Genomic DNA, 16254 nt, shown 5'->3' on the forward strand with positions numbered 1-16254 from the left:
TACTCAACAGCCTTGCAATTTACTAAAAAAAAAAAGTCTCCCCCATTTGATGTTCAGGTTTTCAGAGGCAGTTGCTCAAGGGAAGGCAGAAGGGAAACACATTGGCTGAGACTACTTGGATACCCAAGCTCTTAATAATTGATATGAATTGATTTTAACCCAGTTCTGACCTGAGCCTGGATGGACATGCAGTGCTGTCCATGCATGAAAACGTGTCCATGTGTCTGCATGTTTGTGTATTGCATTCACAAACCTATGAAGCCATGCTTTTACCGTAACCCCTAAAAAAAGATGAACTTGTGGTTTTGTGTCTGCACAGCACACGCAGGGCAGAAGAAAAGAGGGCAGTGCGGTGATCTTTAAAAGCTCCTGACGTGCTCCTAGAATGAAATATTTAAGCAGACGAAGCCTTGACCTCCCCATGCTCGCCAAGCATGGTTCCCATTGATTTCTGACGAAACAACTGGGACACCATTACAACAAAATGCACTATGGCTGACCACACATGCCCTGACACTTTCACCAGCTGGAACCACATAACTGTCTCTGTCCACTGAGTCTGTTTATGCTTCTGTATGAATATCTGCTGCAAATATCCACATGTAAAAGTTTACACCCTGAATATGTTTTCTGTATTTCGGTAACTGACCAGTCAAACATGGAAGAAAACTTAAACAAAAAAAGTGACATACCTGATAATAACCAGATCAGGAACCAGCAGTACCATGGAGACACACGCAACATGTCAATGTCCTTCAGCCTGAGACAAAACTAGTTTTAGAGCCAATTGGTTAAGACTATTACTTTTATATATTAAAAAATGAAAATGAAAAAGTGAAACTCAAGCATTTATTACAAAGAGTGATATTTTCAAGTTTTTTATTTTGATGATTATGACTTGTAGCTGATAAAAGCCCTAAATGTTTCTTGCAACATGAATGTTATAAATTACTATTAAATGAGAACAATAACATATTTTTAACAAATAAATGTCTTCTTAAGTGTATGTTCATGTACTACATAGTGAATGCACTCGATATTTAGTTGGCGCTTTTTTTGCATGAATTACTGCACCAATGAAGAGTGCCATGGATGTGATCAGCCTGTGGCCCTGCGGAGGTGTTAAAGAAGCCAAGGTTACTTTAACAGAGACCTATGACATGGCATAATGTATCTGTATTAAAAATTTTATTATTAATGATTGGTTTTATGTTCTCATTTTCTGAGAATTTTTTTTTTTCAATGGCCACAATTACAAAAGCCTAAAACTAAACGAATCTATGTTACATATGTGTTTCACTTGTTTATTTAAACATAATTACATTTAATTTTGCCAATATTCTAATTTCTTTCAAATACACCTACAACTAAAACATTGCTTCCACCTGTTTAACAGTTTGTTATTCAATCACTTTAATGTTGTCAAGTTTTTCTTTTGTTTGTCAAGTATCAGATTTTTTATTCTGCCGACTGCTTTCAGAAATAAAATAAAATAAAATGAAGAAAACACTGGATAAACTTTAAAATGTCTGACCTTTCCTTAAGCACTTTAAATATGTTATTCCCCAAGATTTGAATGTTTTTATTGTGTTACAGGTGAGGCGCTGTCAGTGACAGAAAATTTCTTCTCAGCAGGGAATCCATCTTGAAAGGTTCCAAATTACTGTAAATGTATGACAGCATGCTTTTTGTAGACTCATTCATGTGTCTGACTATATAAATAAGTGAATAAATAAATACATTGTGATAAAAAAAAGATAAATCCTCCAGTTGACAGAACCGACAATATGTTCTTAAACTGTTTCCTGTGACAATTTGCTCAAAAAGACAGAAAGTTAACAAAAATTATACCAATACGTTTTTTTTTGTTTTTTTTATCAAATAAAACAGGTTCAGTTCAGGTATTTTGGGTTCATAGCAGAAACTGCCCCTTTTTTGAGAAACAAGTAAAAATATCAAATTAAGTCCCTACGATTCTGACCATTAAAACATGCATAGATATGTTTTTATATTAACAAACTTTGCCATGGTACAAACTTTTAAACAAGTTAGAATCCTTTCATAAGCCAAAGTCTTCGTTGATCCCTTGATCCTGATGATAGTTCTTTTCAAATATTTGATAGGAACTCAGTCAATACTCAGTAAAAATATCTATGAAAGTACAAGAATAGAACCCATTTCATTATGTAAAAAGCATAGTCAGTTACTATTTTTCTAATATTGGCAAAGGGATAACTGTAGTCATGCCAACTGTGTAGTGATCTCAGCTGCACCCAGAAGTGCATCTGTAAGCAGATCACATTTAGGCCATAATCTGTGCCCTGTACAAAAGGTTAATCACACTTTGAATTGGAGAGACATTTGATGCACCGCAGGATAGAGTGTTCTCTCCTTTTTCTCACAATAACAGTGACACAAATAACAATTCCATTTTAATCCAATTCCTCCTCACAACGCTTCCCTGTCCTGCATTCAGACTTAAAATCCTCTATGAAGGAATTAGAACTTTCGATTTGTACGTTGGGTTGGTGCCAATTCAACATTTGTATCCTATACTAGTTAGAACTGATTAAATTGGATTGCATGCTGGATATACTTTCCTGCTAACTGTTAAGTGAACTTTGAGACCCCAGAGGTTTGGGAAGGAAGGTTTAAAATAATGCTTTTAATAAATATTGGTCATATCCAGGTAGAGAAACTCATGGCTAGCCACCCAGCATTGAGTTTGGTTGGCTCATATTTAACAATTCACACCTATAGAACAGTTCACAATCACTCTAACTGTTAAAAGGAAACTAGAAGGTGATGATTGGGTTTATTTGGCCCAAGTGCTTAACAATAATGCAACTTTTATTTATTTTACGGTTGAATCCTCAAATATTTGACTATATGGAATGTAGAATTAGATTAATGAACAGAGGAATCAATAACAATTTTAGACAAATGGATAGATAATAGAATCCTTATTCTATTCCATTTTAGTTTAATCTTGAAGAGCACATGGACAATTAAAATGTCATCAGTTTATACACAGGTCCATTATTTGTAGCTGGTGTACACAAGATTTAAAACTTGCATAGCACTAGTCCCTGAGAATTAAAGTTGTGCTCCACCCTACTCCTACAACAAGATCAACCTTTAGACTCCCCTTGCTAAACCTCACAATTCCCATCATTCAAAGAACATTATGTTTACTCTTTCATAAGCAGTTTCTCTTGTGATCTGCCTGCTTTCATTTCTACCTGGTCGATCCTGTTCAGAGGGGGTTGATGCTTATATCCAACTGTCAGTGGACAAGAGGCGGTGCATGAACACACAAACACACAGGACAGACAAATTTACACTTAACATTGACTTACACGGAAAAACCCATGGATGCATCAGGAGAACAATGAAACTCAACAAACCATCTTAGTGTTAGTCTAGAGTATTTTTAAAAGGAAGAAGTTGAAGCTTTATAATTAGATAACTATAACAAAAACACATGCAAAGGCATATTCTCTAAATGGTGTACTGGCAAGGCCTGACATTGATTTTAAATGTTGATTCCCTGCCAAACAAAGTTTTGTCCTTCTTTCACTTCCTAGCATCAGCTCCTGATTCCAGGCCCCTTCTCCATCTGTAACACCCTGGGCCTCCTACAGCTCACGTTCCCCTGACTAATCTCCACCCGCTCAATGTTGTTCAATTAGATTCCAGTTGACATTCATTGGAAGTAGGCACTCCTCCTTGTAATTCAGCCCTCTTTATAGCCAATCTATTTTTTAATAAAGGTTCAGAGGAAAACATTAAAGTATTGATCTTTATTTATCGACCCCGGCCCAAAGCATAGTTAAAGCTGACACAAATCAATCAAAATAAATTTAAAATGATGATAGCACATATGAGGAGCCTGGCCGCCTGTTTCGTGGAGTAATTAGGGGGCTTGGCAGAGGGGAACCTAAGGCAATAAGAGTAACAGTAACAGACACACAGAAGCGCTCCCAGCAGCAGAACGAGTTGCAGAACTGTTTAGCAGAGCGCAGATTAGAAATTTGTTTTGCATTAAATGAGACGACTAAGAGGCAAGGTTAATGAAAGGGCACAGCACTTTGGGGCCGTGGTAATCCACTGAAACCCTCTCTTCATGACTCTAATGCCCAGTCCACTCACATACACACACACACACAGAGAGGGAGAGACAACGCCATGAGGCTGCCTCTGGAACATCCTCGGCTTAGCAAAAACAATGGGTATTAATTTAAAAAAGTGAGTGAGAAAAAAGCTGGTGGAAAAAGCTGGTTGATTACCAAGCGTGAGATAGAGAGTCCACCAGCTCCTAGTGCATTAAATAAATTTAATCTGCCTGGTGATGTCCACTCACTGAAGAGGTCAGAAAATGCTCATTTTCAGTGCACATATGGGACCTAACTTCATACAACATTCTAGGACACCTGGCACCTTGCTTGACTTTTATTGAAGACCAATTCATTCAAACACTGCAAGCACAGTAATTATGAGGATGCAGCATTTCAGATATAACCCCTACATAAAGAAAAGAGGTTTGCAGCTGTTTTTGTATATGTTGTGTTTTTAGTATTTAAACATAGCATACATAGACAAATTTTGCTTTTTCTTTACAGCTCCATATATGTGCACATACAAGCAATTCTTAAGCCTTACTACACCTGCATCAAGATAATCTCTAATTTCATTACCCAAATTAAATAAATAACAAATAAATGTAGTAATAAATGTTTTCAAATGGATCTCCCTGGAGTTTAGGGAAAAAATAAAGAAGGCAGTTGTTAAACTTCGTGTCTAAAACACATATTCAATACTGAATTCATATATTTAATGTCAACAGTCAACAGAAGGAAGGAAGCATGAATAGATATATGATGGACTGATAATGGCTGGAATCAGTTTCCAACAAAATATAAGTAACAGAGCATCTTTCTGTGCACATAAACCTAATGGTAAAGATATACCTGTACAAAAATGAAAACAAAGTATTTTTTCCAAAAACAGCAAAAAGCACCTCAGAGGCAGTTTTTCATTATATATTTTTAAAACTAAAGATTAATTTAGTCATTTAAATTACAGCAAACTGCTGCGCTACTAAACTTTGCTACTGGACCTTAGCTGATGTATTGATTGCTTTATATGGCTATATAAGCCAATTTATTCATCATTCATTGGTCAAATAAAAGACTATTTTGTTCACACAAACTGCTGACTTTGGATTCTTGCCTGGACTGTCAGGAACCAAAAATCCAACAGAAATATAAACATTTACAGAATTTCTTGCTTCCTTAAAGTCCTCACCACTTAAATTGCCTGTTCTGCACTGAACATATATAACTTACAGCCCCAACACCTGAACTCAATTCATCTTGCCACTTTTAGTTCCGATCCTCTTTTGTCCAGAAAACTTCTCCATTTACTTAGCCAAAGATCCTCGGTCGAGTGAACCATTTCAGCTCGGTTGAGATATTAATGAGTTTACAAGGACCTTCCCGATCTAATTATGTCGAGCAACTGCTGCCTCTTACTGGGCCATGGCTCCCCGGGGAGAACACAAATCTACCAGGCAAGCAAAACTTGCCTACTTTTGACAAAACACTCGACAAGCGAGGATGCAAATAATGTTGAGCATTCTTCATAAACACCACTGGAACGTCACAGGCGAGATTAATATCACCGCCTTCCGACGCCACCCCAAATTTAACCTGAAAAATACCCAACTTTGGCTTTAAGACAAGGGCTATTAGTGAAGGGAGGGTTGCTGAAGCTCAGGGAGGAAGCTAAGCACCCTTGAGAGGAGACGGTGAAAAAGAAGAGAGAGAAGTGTTGTAAACAGCGTGAATGTGATTGGATGTGACCTTTGTGCCGGCTGAACTATTTAACATGTTCGTGAAAGTTTCTCCACCTTGCTGACATTTGAACAATGCTGATGTCAGTGGAGTCTAAAAACACTGAAGGAGACAATCTTACAATCAGCATAAATTAACATAAAAGACCAAGCTTTTCCTTCTTGATGTTTGATAGAGATAAAGGCTCATTAACCTGGCCTTTCTAAAAAGACTAGCAATTCCATATACAAATGGAATTAAACTATAGAAGATTAATTATTCATTTTCTATCTAAGTTTTAATATATTTGCTTACTACAGTATATTCCATTTGTTTAAAGCATGAAACATATCAAGTTTTTCAAAGAAGATTGAATATACAATGGTCTAACAAAAGTTTGCACTTACCAGTTAAAAATCCAGATTTCATCATTTCAAAATGTATTTCACAACTTCACATCCTCAAACTAATATTTTGTCAAAGTAACTTTTGTTTAGCATTTTCTTTTCCTAAAAGGTGCATCTAAATCTCTGACAGGCCACAGATTTTTTCTTGCTAGGCCATTCAAAATCTGACTGAGATGCAGAAAAATCAAATCTTTAGTACATTCATGCCTTGCAGTAAAACTATTCTGATATGAAACAAATTAACCAGGCCATGATACTTCCATCACTATGTTTCTCTTTGGTCTTTTGTGATTGTAATTGGGATTTGTGTCCAACACACAATATTATCTCCAAGAAGTCTGGCTTCATCAGACCATAACACACTCTCTTACAAGGTCTATGGAGATTTCTGATGTTTTAGGTTGAACACAAGCAGTACTAACGAGACATTCCAGCAATTTCTTCTGTTTTGCTGTTGGTTTCTCAGGCTTCCTGAGCAGTTCTTATTTTTGTCTTGTCAGCAGATTTAGAGAAACCTCCAGTTTGTGACTGTTGTTTCATATGATTATTTTCCCTTTGTCATGATATAAAGTATGTAGTGTTATTAAAGACTGAATGATGAATTTGAATCAGACGATGCTTGGAAAACCATAAGTTTAAAGATGAGCACAATATTGTGAAGAGGATATTAATGCTTTGGTGCTTGCAAATTTTCCCTTTAACAGATTGATTTTTTTAAATTGCAAAAGATATGTCATTTTAAGGACAGAAAAAGTTATTCATTAAACTCATTATTTTATCTTCATAAAAATATAAGTTTAGGAGAGGTATGTACACCTTTCAGAAAAACCCTATAAACATAATTCTCACTTAAAAAAAAGAAACAATGTATATGTTAATTCTGAATTCGAAGCTTGGTGTTCTGTATTGTACACTACTGTCATCCATAAACTACTAAATCCTATTTGTGATTCATTTTGCTGCTCTTGACACTCTCCACACGAGAGCGTCTTTCATCATTCTGACTCAGTCCCACTTTTATCCTCTTCCTGCCTTCTAGTTCTAGAAACCCAAATTTATAGAGTTCTATATTTATTCCTAACTGAAAACAGTCTGAAGCAAACACATTCATATGTTGTCTACATTTACCAACTATAGTTTAAAAAAATGCCCATACATTAACTAGTAAGGCTAGCCAAACCTGAAAATATGTTGTATTTTTGCCTACTTTTCAGATGCAGCACCATCAAAATGAGAGCTTGGAAATTCAAATCCACTGCATATGTTTATTATAAATGTGGTACCTTATTTGATCTACTAGTTATTCGATAACTAGTAGATCAAATAAAAATATTCTGCAGGAGGACAAACTTTGTAGCAAAAAAACTCAAAGATGCATAAATGCAGACAGATTATTGTAAACTGTCATCCTCATTAACTGATCTTTGCTCCTTTGTTGTGGCCTCATAATGTTCATATGTATACATATATATGAATAATATATGTAATAATTAAACTATATTTAGCATTATGAATGAAAGTAAGGACATTTCTCACATTGATGGACATATTTAACTGAAATAAAATGCTGCAGGCACAACTGCAGCAGCCGTGCAGGGTCAAAATTTAAGTGCTCGGTTTATTACTTAAACTCTAAGTAATAAACAGATACTTCCCTCCTCTGCTCTGTCTTCAAAAGCTACTCTTTTTTTTGTTCAACTCCAGTTCATAAGAATTAGCGTTTATAGTGTTGTAGAAAAGTTTTCCTTTGAACCTTTTCACATTGGCTTATGTCACAGCTTTGTGTCACAGGATTTTATGTGGTAGACCAACACAAAACATCTTTAAGCAGAAGGAAAAATAAACAAGTTTTTATTTTTTATGAATAATGATATACTTTTGGAAGATGCTAAAGATCAGTTCCATTCCAGTTGATGGTAGGAGATAAAAGTTTGCACAGAGATATAAAGTGATGCATATTTTCCAGAGTGTGTCCATTTTCCCAAAAGTCAACTATCATTGAAATGCAGCTCAGAGGACCAAATGACATCACCTCCACATACGCTATGCAAATATCCAGCAGGATCCATTACACAGCAGGAGAGATAAGTACGTCCAGAACAGAGCAAGGCCCACTCACACTCACAGCTAACCTCTTGTACGATTTATTTTCGTACATGCACACACAGACGCACACAAACGGTAGGCATAAGTTTGCTTGCTCACATATACACACACATTTATCTCTCTTGCTGTAATACAGAAATAAGACACTTGACATCGCGATGACTGCAGTGGCTCTGTGCGTGCTGGAGGTGATGGAGTATAATGGCCTTTTAAATCCGTATTCCCACAGAGACACAGACGGAGCAAAAGAGACAGAGGTTAGCATTAAGCCAACTCTGACTTCATCTGCACTTATAGGTTGCTTTTTCATCCAGCCCAAGATAAACACTGGATCTGTGTGTTCTGCTTTTTATCTGTGGAAATGTATTTTAAAAACAATAAGTAGCATTTCAGTGACACAATTTTTTTGTACGTTTTTCAGATTGCCAGGAAGAATATGAACTACCATTTGGCTTGTACTCAGCTAGATGTTCAGCATCACTCATCAGGTTATTGATGTCTTGTCCTGAACCAGTCTAGCAAGAGCAAACAGATTGGTGCAAAAGCAAAACTGCAAGAACTGGAGGTACTAAAGGAACCATCCAAAGCAACGGGCAGTGTAGCATAGATGTGAAGAAAGCAGAAAAGACGGGGTGAAGTGAAGATGATAGTCCGATATCAGAAAAATAACAAAAAGAATGCGTCACATTTCACTGGCCATTTCCTGTCTGAATGCAATGAATAAAGTTCACTAGTGCCACAAAATCTAAAAATACCAGAACGTTTTAAGTAACAGTTTGAGAAGAATCCAAAAATTAAAAAAAGAAAAGACACAAAATTAACCATCTTGCTTTGCCAGTTCAGACATAAATCCTGTAGATAATCTTTGGGGTGAACTGGAGAGAAGAGAGATCAGTTCTCTGAGTGTTTCAAACAGATTGTGCAAAGAGGAAAAGTCAAAGATCCCTTTCTCTGTGTGGTCCAACCTAGAGAAATTTTATAGAATAGTATTAATATTAACTTTTGATAATCAGGGGTTCTACAAGGTATTTAAAGCAGTGGTGCTGGTAAATATGGTACTACTGATGTAAAATATAATTATGTCATGATTTGATTTTTTTCCCTCCCAAAGCAAAATGTGCCCAAATTAAATGCCGTGTTTTTCTAAAATTGTCTAGTGTGGCATTATGCTTCTGCAATAAAATATGAACTCACTTTAAGAACTTTTGACACATCTTTGCACAGTGTGCCAATAATTACAGTGGATGCAGTAAATCAGAAGATTGAGGTTTAGACAACAGTATCACAACATAATGTGACAAACACTGAAATTGAAAAAGCTCTGGCAAAAGCTCCATCTTCCAACCCCTCACACCCATCTTCTGAGATATAAATGAAGAAAAAGGGATGAGAAAGGGGTCAGCACTGGCCACTTTGTTTTTTCCCCCTCAACATTCAGTAATAGATGTTTTTAAAGTTTAAGTGCTGCCAGAGGGCTGCGAGCCCTGCTGTTCATTAAGCCAGCCGCTGCCACGGAGCAGCATTTACATCAGCGCTGCTCTAAATGCCGGCTCTGTCTGAGCAATTACATCTGCTTTACAGGCTCTGGTTTACAGTCAAGAAGAGCAGAAGAAGAGGAAGAAAGGAGCAAGGAAGAGATGAGATGCCAGTTTTAAAAATATTAAGTGTACAGAAACGGATCTACACAGACACAAAACACTGACTCTGAAAAAGCCGTTTACAATCAGTTGATTCTGTATCCATGGCAGGAGGGGGAGGAAGGACGGCCCGCGGCGACATATGTATTCCATCATGGATGTCACAACAACACGTTTCATCTGCTAAATACGCGCTACCAGACAACAAATCCAGCAGAACGCTAAGAGCAAAACAAATTTGTTTACAGACAAAGTGACGTCTCACAGAGACATCCAGAGGTAGACAGTTGATAACAGGGACAGATAATACTTGTGCTGCTAAGAACCCGTCTTTCACTCGTAATCCCTTTGGGAACTATTGATAAGCCAGGGAATGGGACATCGAGGACTTTCACTATGCAAATAGGCGCTGTTTCTTTTTCTATATGTGCAGAATGGTTCATGTTTTATGTATTCGTGTGAGGTGGTCTTTCATTTCGAGTTTGGTAACAGTTTGACATGATTGTGGATTCAAAAATTACAGCAGAGATCATCGTTGTGCAGTGCTCAGACAAAGCAGCAAGGAAACTTGATCATTTTGTTATTCTTCAGTGACATAAAGAAAAGCCTTGCATCATCCTATCATCAAGGCTGGTTTTACAAATAACCTGCACAAAGCACATTAGAAGTTTTTGTACTGGTAGCATTCTCTTCCAATCTGAGAGTAAACTCATATTTTTAGTAAATGTAGTGATTTAGTACAAAATTTTAAAAAATATGAGTAGAATTAGGAACCTCTTTAGGTTGTTTGGTGCTTTTCAGTAGCGCCAAACAAACACCAGGCATTTAATCAGTAGTATGAATTGGTGAATCTTAAAATCCCAAGAACTGATGTGATTGCTTTCAAGAAGAAGAGTTATCATCTAGACTAGGTTTCCAAACTTTTTGTTTTTTGAATCAAAATAGTCAAGTCAAATGTACCCAGGTTGCCAATAAAAAGATTTTTAAAGAAACTAAAAGCCCAAGTGTATATATACAGCATATCCAGCATTTTCTATTGTGAGAAGATCTACATTTTTCAGTAATAATTTTCCCCTGGTTAGAAATAAAGGTCTGTATCAACCACCTGTCCTGGGTAAACCAAATCTGCAACCTTTTTGAATGAAATTAGAGTCCGCATAAAATTAATCCACGGCCTGGAAATGGTCCCTGAGCCGAATTTTGGACACCCCTGATGTGGATATTGCTGAAACACTGTCAATATGGAAAGAATGTTAAGAAAATACAACAATTTTTATACTTGATGTCCACATGGAAACATCCTTCAATGTTTAAAGGATGTTACAGAAGGCTGTTACAGAAACAGATTCCAGAGAAACAAAAAATTCAAAATCCCACCCTTGCATTTCTGTGTAGATAACCACTGAGTCACCTTTTGAAAACACTAATGCCATAATCTGCTGAGCAAGCTTCATACAAATGCTCCATCCCCTCTTCTCTTTATGCATTTCAGGAGTAGCACTGGAGCACCACATAAAGGTTTGGCATAGTTATTGCTATTTCTTGTCTTTTGTTGTCGTTTCACGCATGTAAAGTGGGGTAGAAAATGTAATAATATTCAATACAGGATTTGAACATGTTGACTATATGAAAAATGAGAGATAATGGGATACTCTGTAGGGCACATCTATACATTGTTGTTGTATATTGTTGTCTCCTCCTTTTCCCTTTAACTTTTGCTCTACACTTTTTGTAGTAGTTTTAATGGTTACAAAATTAAAATTTATTATCAATATTTAAATAGTACTGCCATACATAATTGATAACATTTACAAAATTATTGACTATATCTGGTCATGCCACTATTAAAAACATTGTTTTTTTTTTCTTAATTATCCATCAAACTAATTGTCTCATGCATAATTTCCTTGTGTGGCAGGGTACATTTTGAAACCAGTAAGGATCCGCCTGCCATATGGGAATGTTGTTGCCATGGGAGAGCGTATGATCTGCAACAGTGTTTAGGTGGGCGGTTCATGTCAAAGTAACATCCGCGTGAATGCCAGGGACTGAAGTTTCCTACCAGAACATAGCAATGTAATTAGATGGTCAGTGTTATTTACAGTAGTTCACTTGTCAGTGGTGTAATTAATGGGGTGGAGTCATCAGAATCAAGCAAGAAACAAATCAAATCTGTTCTGTGTTCTAAGATGGCTACAGCTCCAATAATGAGAAACAATAGCTTGGCTTAACTGGGTGATTAAAATCCCACTGGCCAATACTTGCAAAAGTATTCATGCCCTATTAACATTTTCCCATTTTGACACATTTCACCAACAAACATCAGTGTATTTTGTGACAAACATAAGCAAAGTAGCACATAAATGGAGGAAGAATTAAATTTTTGTCATATCTTTTAAAAATGAAAATCTGAAAAGTGTGGTGTGCCTTTGTGTTCAACCCCAGTAAGACAATACTTCTTAAAACTAAATCCTTATTTAATTACAGCTGCAAGTCTTTTGATGCATTTCTTTGACAACCTTTTCTTTAAATTTATGTTTAGACTTTAACTGGGCCATGTTAACATCTAAATAAGCTTTGATCTGTACTAATTTTCCTTCCACGTTACCATTATGCCCTTTACATAAAAGCCACATAAAATATGATGAAGTTTGGAGTTTTGGGTCAAAATGTTCAAAAAAGTAAAGAAAAAATCCTGTAATTATGATACCAGATGTTAAATAAAAGATAATGATTATATTAATAATATTATTAGGTGATGACATGTAGGAACTGCGCTCAATCCAAAACAATTGCTGTCTCATGTAAGATAGCATAACTTAAAACTGATCCAATGTAACTGATGGTGTGTTTTTTTTGTCAGGAAATAGTAGCTTTAGGGTTCCTACTCCAAAACATTGTAACACTATAGAAATTTACTGCAGTATAAAACTCATTTGTCCGTGGTGCTTCGAGTTGGCTGTGAGCCTGAGCACATTTGAAAACCCATTTGGAGACGGTTTCCGAACTAAAATAGTACAATGCTTAGGAAAAAAAATCCTATTTAGCCGGAGTTTGTTTTTGCGAGCATAGCGTCATGCTAAAAAGCCTATTTTCACCAAGAACGGCCACCCTATCAGAAACTCTGCAGGGGAGCCACATTAGAGGTAATGTCATCCACAGTTTAGCCCTGCGCTCCTCATTCCTCCATCTCTCCCCTAATGAACTCCCACTGAATTACCACTTCAGCAGCACCCTGCCTTTTTATGATTCTATTTGTTTATCTGTCTCTAATTTCCTCCCTCGTCTTCCTCTGCCACCCGGGCACGCACCGGCTCTTTAATTTTATTGGCCATCGTTAGGGAGCGGCGAGTCGAGCCGTTCGCCTCGTCAGATAAACCAGCCGCTCGAACCCACCTCCACCTCGTTTGGTGAGCTTAGCATTAGCAGATTAGGTTGCTCATCAGTCACAGGAAGAGAGGCCCCCACCGTGACAGCCGCAGCCAAATCGCATAAACATCTCTGGAAGGCACTGGGCCATAATTGAAAGCACAATAATTTCCCCACCATTAATACATCTCTCATATCTCAGCTTACGCTTTAGATGTCCACATTATCTGTTGCACTTTTCTGTTAATGTCTTCGGTCCTCAGCAGTAACTTTTACAAGAAATGGAATTCGGAGGAATAATTCGGAGCAATTGAGTAAAATATCAAAACCACCAGTTTACTGAAAGAATATGAAGAAAACAACTCTGAATTGTGTCTATCTGTGACAGCTGGCCAGTGGTCACCACTGATTGGGGTATTTCAGGTTCAGTTTGAAAACTTTTTAAATATTAATTTTCAAATCACCTCTAACAGATTCAACAGTTTTATCATACAATTAGGAATTAATTAAGATAAGAGTTGCAGCTCTACAACAGAAAACATTAACTTTTGTAAAGAAATAAAGCAGACAAATGTATAACTAATTAATACATAACTAATCTGTCTTTGGGCTCTTTTTAGTTAAATTAGTTTTTTTTTTTTTTTATGAAAAAGACTCATTAATGTTTCTTAACATCCTTTAAAATTCTCCTATTCCAGGGTTTTTCAGTTGCACAACACATGAAAGCTCAGGAATAAGCAGGCTGGAATGAAGCCAGCTGAAAAAGTTTTGATATAAAAAACTGCATCTCATTCTCAGAATTTTGTGCCAGAACCATGTCAGTCACTCAGAGTTCTCATGACAAGCGACGAAAGTAGATATAATTGGTTAAAAGAGAGAGAGAGAATATATATATATAAATATATATATATATATATATATATATATATATATATATATATATATATATATATATATATATATATATATATATATATATATATGCAAAAGCAGACTCAAATTAAATGCTCCTTAAGGTAACTTAAATTCGCATGAATAATATATGGTCATTAAAATGATGGCTTGTGAACACAATACAAAGGGATTTATTTTGGGTTATTAGATTAAAGGGGGCATCAACTCTCCCCAGATTATCTGATGAAGGTAAGGATCCCCGTGTCATGATACTGCCACCACCATGTGTCACTATGAAAATGAAATATGAGTGTCAAGAAATTTCAGAGGAAATAATAGCAATCGACAGCAGAAGTAAAATAGTAAGTATATGGCATAAATGACAGCCATTTAGATGTTGTCAATTAAAACCAAATAAGAATAAAAAATGTACATGTGTAATAAGTAGTGGCTAAAATCACAGAATATTTCTCTTAATTTCTAGTGTTTTTTTTTTAACCAATCAAGTTAGAATGAGCAACATAAAAAGATCAAAGGTCTCTCCCCTTTCAGATAAGCCATTTTTCTAATGAGGCATGGCAGAGCATCTAACATGTAAAGCGATCAGAAATCAGCTGTGAAACCAGCTCCTCTCCCGTATCGGCACCATGTTTTCCTGTCTTCTGCTCTGTGGCCAACTTACTTATTGTGTGAAGTTATCTACAGCCTCCATGCTTCAATGTGATCACAAACACACACAGCAGAGAAAACTGAAATCTCACAGTTGCCTTCATCCCTTGAATGTTGCTATGGTTTTGCAGACTAGCGACCTGCATGTGTGTCTGTGTGAATGCAGATCATTTGTACACATGGTTACCAGTAATTCTTTACCTTCAGGAGCCGGCAAACACTCAGGGATAAGTGCTTAAAGTGCTCGCCAAACAACGGACACATCGGCTCTGGTAGGAGAATCGGTGTGTTTGTATGGATGCATTGTGAGCGTGTGTGCAAATGGTAAAATAACCAAAAAAGAAAAATCCAGTCCCAGATCTTAAGAGATGGCAAAGAAGAGAAGTGGTAACTTACAGTTAATGCCTTTTCTTTTCATTTTTCCAGACTTGGATATATTTTTTTCCTAAACTAACCAAGAACTTACCAAAAAAAATTATAAACATTTTTCTGATTCAGGAAGCTTTGACATGCAGCTCAATTAAAGAATTGTTTTCTTTTTGTTAGAACTGTGGACTTTCCTATATGGCTAAATATTGATAAACAAAAACTGAATAGGTAGGAGGAATGGTGTTTGTGAACATAATTTTTTAAGCTTGCCACATTTTCAAGTGAGTTTTGGTTTGGACTTTGACTGGGCATTTCAAAATCATGAATTTGTTTTGATCTAAATCATTAATCTAAATCACTAAAAGTACTTTTTGAATATTATAACATATTGTAATTTTCTGAGATACTGGCTTATGGATTTTTATTAGCTTTAAATCAAGATTACAAAATATATTAAGCATATATGTTTTGATGAATCCATATATGAATATATGAACTACTAAAATAAATCAAGTTTTGGATAATATTCAGTTATCATTAGATGCATAAGGTTTGCTGACAGCTGTATTCTGTACTTCTTGTTCATTCCCCCTCAGTGTGAGTGAGCTTTTCAGCATAAATTATGTCTGCACATTTATGTATTTGGTTGCATGTTTTATTTTGGTTGTGCTTTTTCACTGTTTGTTACTGTGTTGTTTTGTGTGCGGCACATGTGTGCTTGGCCATGCTCAAAGAGGCACACCGCCCCGCGGATGTCACTCAGAATGCATTATAACCATTAATGAAAAAGTTAATGGGGCATTTTCTTACATATCAATTTACATCTGACTATTTGGGTGCACAAATGATGTCTGGGCGGTCGCGACCAACGCCATTCGGCATCAAAACAGAGGTCTAATGTGTTTTTGTGGACATCAAATGTTGTGAATAATGATGCGTCCACTGAATGCAAATCAGATGCTACTTGAT

At 36.3% G+C, this 16254-nt stretch overlaps 1 long non-coding RNA gene across 5 annotated transcripts in view; it reads right to left on the minus strand.

Annotated features, from left to right (window-relative positions):
* The window catches only part of LOC102236377, a 129364-nt gene that overhangs the window by 17229 nt on the left and 95881 nt on the right, over nt 1-16254 (minus strand). The gene's annotated exons all lie outside the window — the stretch shown is intronic.

Source organism: Xiphophorus maculatus, chromosome 22 (assembly GCF_002775205.1).
Source record: "Xiphophorus maculatus strain JP 163 A chromosome 22, X_maculatus-5.0-male, whole genome shotgun sequence".
NCBI lineage: Eukaryota > Metazoa > Chordata > Actinopteri > Cyprinodontiformes > Poeciliidae > Xiphophorus > Xiphophorus maculatus.